The following is a 5,060-nucleotide window of genomic DNA, read 5'->3' on the forward strand; positions in this document are numbered from 1 at the left end:
TGGTGGTGATATTCTGGGCAAATCGGTGTGGTGGTGGTGGTGGTTTTGGGGCAGATCGATATGGTGGTGGCGATGGTCGTGGTTTTGCGGCAGATCGATATGGTGTGATGGTGGTGGTGGTGGTGGTTTATGGGTAGATTGACATGGTGGTGGTTTTGGGGCATATGGTATGACGGTGGTGGTATTTGGCTGCCGCAACGCATATGGAAGTTTTGGTGGCACGTGGTGGCTCTTTTGGGGTGAGAAGACCGAAAGAAAAAAAACATAAACTAATTAATTAGAAAAGGAATTAATTATATAAAATAGAAAAGCAAATAAAAAGAAAATATATTGTAAACTAAAAAGTAAAATATTATTCACTAATAAAAATGAAATATTTAATGATTTTTTAAAATATTTTTAGTTCCGTCTCTTAAGAGTTTTGGAGACGGGAATGATTCCGTCTCCTAAGTACTTGGAAGACGGAAACCATTCCGTCGCCTAAAAAGATCTTAGTAGACGGAACCTAGGCTTCCGTCGTCTAAGTACTTACCTCACGACACTTAGCAGACGGAACTTATAGTCGACGGACATTCTGTCTCCTATGTACTTAGGAGACAGAATATGTCACTTAGGAGACGAAATGGTTCCGTCTCCTAAGGGCTATTTTCTAGTAGATGTTATAAATTTTTGAACAAATTGTTCTCAATGTTGTAATTTGATTCATATAATTTGTAATTTTATTCAACTACATATAAAATAAAGGTGAGATATATATCCCTGTACCATATATATAATAGATTGAAGAAAAAAAAAATGGGCCCCCTTATGAGTCTGGGGCTGGTGCAAGTGCACTGCTGGCATTGGCCCAAGACCGGGTCTGCTTACTGAGGCTCTTTGTGGGGATTGTCTCGGTTATGCCTTAGTCTTTTAAAACATTGATACATTTTCAGGAGTGACGTAGTATATAATTTGCTGTTATCGTGGTGACGCAAGTTTTCATTTTGTGTAATCATAAATATACTATATATCAGTAGCTCTAAAGATCAGACGTCGACCACGAAGACTTAATTCTTAGCATGAGATCTTTCTACCATATGAAAGATTCCATGTATTATTGCTTCATGCTCCAAATCTTTCCAGGGACTTGATTGTTTGATGGAAACACAACGTGGTCTGGTATATGCGAGACACCTAGCTATAGCCTAGCAGAAAATCAGCTATACAGTACGCACAGCTTGCAGAAGATCGCAAAATAACGAAGTCTGACTCCATAGAAATTAGAAAAGAATCGGACACTACATGAATAGATTCACACATGCTCCACCAACTACAACAACAAGTCCTGGAGATCTACGTGCATCTGTGGTATCCACGCAAAGAGAAAAACTAATCAGAGAACGGAAGCTAGCTAGCTAGGTGGCACGAAATGGAACTTGAAAACAACAATAAGTTGAATCCAATTTGATGATCAAAGATACTGAAGTTAACCAATGAAAGAGCATGCTTAAATTCAATTCCAAGACTAGAAAAAGAGACAGAAAGAAATGAAAGAGTTAAAAATTTGGGTGATATATACTTTGGGACCAATGCATTGATCATAGATCTTTAGCATGACCAAGCCCTACTGGAATTCTTTCTCCTTCAATACATGAGGACAAACTCTTATGCTTACTTATCACCAAAAGGAAAATTAAATTAGATTGAACCGGGTACGTAAAGAGATATCTTGATGCTGGTTTGTCAAGTTTTGAGGTGTATAAACATGATAGCTCGGCATTTCGTACGTTAAAAGGCGAAGGTCATCATCCAATCTCTTTTTCTTTTGCTGATAGTTTACATGCATGCGCTGTTAGACTCTGCTGGAATTGATAGTTCTTGATCGCCATCGGCCATCGCTGTTTGTGCTTATAGCTCCAATGATCGAATGATAGATTTCCAGCTGCTTGTGTTGCTGTTACCTTTCAAAACCAAATGTTTATTAGTAGTCTAGATCAGTACACGTTTTGAGTACTGTACGGGTTGGCTGGGTGGCTCGATAGAAACCGCAAAGATCGACTTCATCTTCTTCAAAGTCTTCCTTCTTCGATCATGATTGGCTTCGATCAGAAAGTTCAACTACCTCTTTGTACTGTTAGAACATATATATGTATATATAATTTAATATTGCAAAACAAAATAAAGTATGCTTTACATGCATGGACTAAAATATATAAACACAATGATGTTTTGTAGTTTTGCACTTTCTTTCAGTAATCGAAAAAAATCTGAAAAAAGAGAACACAATGAGCATAATATGCGTACGTGTAAATATAGTATGTCAATAAACTGCTTGGAGAGGAATCTTGTGCCATGCATATTCCTTTCTTCATGTTTTAAACGTAGTAATTCCTGAGAAGATAATCATCTTCTTTGGTCCATGCACCATTTGTTAGTTTGTTACCTACTCAATCACCTTCATCTCAGTAAGCTGTAAGCAGTAGCTATATTGATATAATGATATGATACTCAGAACTTAGAAGCCTCGATCCAAATTCCAGAAGCCACTTGTACGTTTGAATGTGTATAATAAATCTCGATGGTACTGAAACGGTACAAGGCAAATTAACGAGGCGTAATAAACCAAGTGTCCGCAGTACGTATTTCTGCTGTGGACAGTACGTATGAACTTACTGTAAAAACTAATTAAGCCATCTACGTGCATTTCTGCTGTCCACAGTATGAACTTAATTGATTACTGTAAAAACTATGTGTGATTAATGAAATTGCCATATATAGTTACAGAAAAAACGATCTAAATGCATAGTCGGCAGTTTTATCAATCTTGAATCAATCTAAATAAAGCGCGGTGGTTCTTACTAAACTTATAAAGCTTGTTCCTGGTAAACAAATTGGTCATAATAATCCTAGTAAATTATGCAGAAACAGCAATTAGTATCTACTTGGTGTCGAAGAACTGGCTGATCACTATAGTAATGTAAGGTACGTATTAAGGTTTACAAAGCAAATATAGCCTCTCACACCTGTTTACAAAGCAAATCGATCACAACCAACAGCTAGTGATATCAGCTCATTGCCACTTGAGAAGGGGACACGAATCAAGAAATTATCAGAGGAGAAAGACAGTTATAGGCATGCTGTTAGCTAGTACTCTGTACGTTACAACTGATCGATAAGGGTCTATTTTTATCCTCTTATTGTAATCTAAGTCGGCCATAAATATCAAGGGATTTCTCCTGCTAATTCTTAATTCGTGTTTTTCAGTCGAATTCCTCACTCTTCCTATTATAGACAAAATTATATATATTTTCGACACAACAGTATAAGGAAATTAGGGTTAGGGTTTAGGGTTTTGGTGAGCTTAAAGCTAAGAGAGGCTGACAACTCCACCGGCGAAAAGAAGCTCAAGATCATGGCCTCGCCTCCATCCAGCAAGAGAATCGCCATCGTTGACTCCTGATTGTGATAAAATCATGGACGTCCGCATTTTAGGGGCACTGGAGATGTCCTCTTTATATCCCTTATGTGTGTGTTCTAAATATTTTAGTATGAATATATATTTTTGGTGTAGTTCCCCTAGCTAAATTTTTAGCAATGTATAGGCAAGGATTTAAAATTGATAAGGATTGACAAGCCTAAATTCGCAAAGACCCATGTGTGTGTGTACGAACTGTGAGATAAACATTTGCAAGCAATTGATCAAACTTCGTTGTCCACATTACATTGGCCAAAATGCTCAAAGTACTTGGGGAAGGTTGGGGGCAATTACATTCTTGTTTAAGATTTTCTGAAGAAATCATAGAAACTTCCGATCCAGAAAAGAAAGAAAAACTTTAACCGATCAAAACGTAAAACTAAACAGGACCACCTTAATGAAGCAGCACCAAGGTACGTGGCCGAGCAACTGGTATCCATCTGGGTACTGTTGGTAGGTACGCATATTAATATGATGATCATGCTCAATTGAAGCCGAGCAACACAGCCGAATACTTCAAACTAATACTTCACTGCTCTATGTCTCTTTTATCGACATATATGCCATTACAGCACAAACTGATCGAATGAGACTTGGAAAAGAAAGGACGGGGTCAGGTTTGGCTGGTAAGTTTGAAATAACTAGTTGAAGTCTTTTTAACAGTGGACTCGCATGTTTTGTATTCAGTTTCGGCCCTTATATCCAGTTGCGGAGGGACAAAAATTTCACTACGAGGGTACACAAAGAAAACAAACAGGAAATAACTACTGATTAACAAGCACAAAATTTCAGTTTTTTTGTTGTTTTTTCGTAAAAAAAAATTCAGTTTTAAATATCAAAATTTGTCCAATTCAATACGTTTTGTGGTCTCCATTTGCAATCACTGCATTTAATTAAGGGTATGATCGATCAAACACCAACTCGAGTTGTAGCTCAAATTCCGCCAATGCTGCAATCCGTACAATGTCGTAAAACCCAATTGAACGAGATAAGTAATATAGGCAGAGTTGAAATATTCAGATAGAATGGAGGGTAATATGCAGACGAAGAATCTGAGGATTTCATGGGTAATAGCAAGTTCTTGTCGCAGTCGGAGTTGAATTTGGGAATGAAGCTACTAGAATCAAGTTTTGGACTGGGAAGGAGATTTAGTTTACTGTAAAAAATCTGACTGTCTGAGGAGCTGGTCTCCTGTAATGATGGGGATGAAGAAGAAGAAGAAAAAGAGAAGAGAGATGTTCTCTTTTTTTTTTTTTTTCTATGAGAAGAGAGAGATGTTCTTTCATTAATTTATCAAAATGGCAGTGTGTTAGTCAAAATGAATACTTCGACTCATATATGTGGTTTTTGTTGTGTCATCTCATATATGTGGTTTTTGTTGTGTCATTAGAAAGTTTTGTTGATGAAGTGTCATAAGAAAGTTAGGGAATCATAGGGTTACACGGCTAGTTCAAATATTTTTGTGGGGGCACATTTGCATCATAAGACCAGATGTCAAAATTCCACTAGGGGTACGGGCCCCACTCGTCTTCAATTGGCTCCACCAATGCTTACATCGGACGCGTAGCTCACTATACACTGTTTATATAATTCATGTCAGTTCATG

The sequence above is a fragment of the Fragaria vesca genome, linkage group LG6 (assembly GCF_000184155.1).
Source record: "Fragaria vesca subsp. vesca linkage group LG6, FraVesHawaii_1.0, whole genome shotgun sequence".
Taxonomy (NCBI): domain Eukaryota; kingdom Viridiplantae; phylum Streptophyta; class Magnoliopsida; order Rosales; family Rosaceae; genus Fragaria; species Fragaria vesca.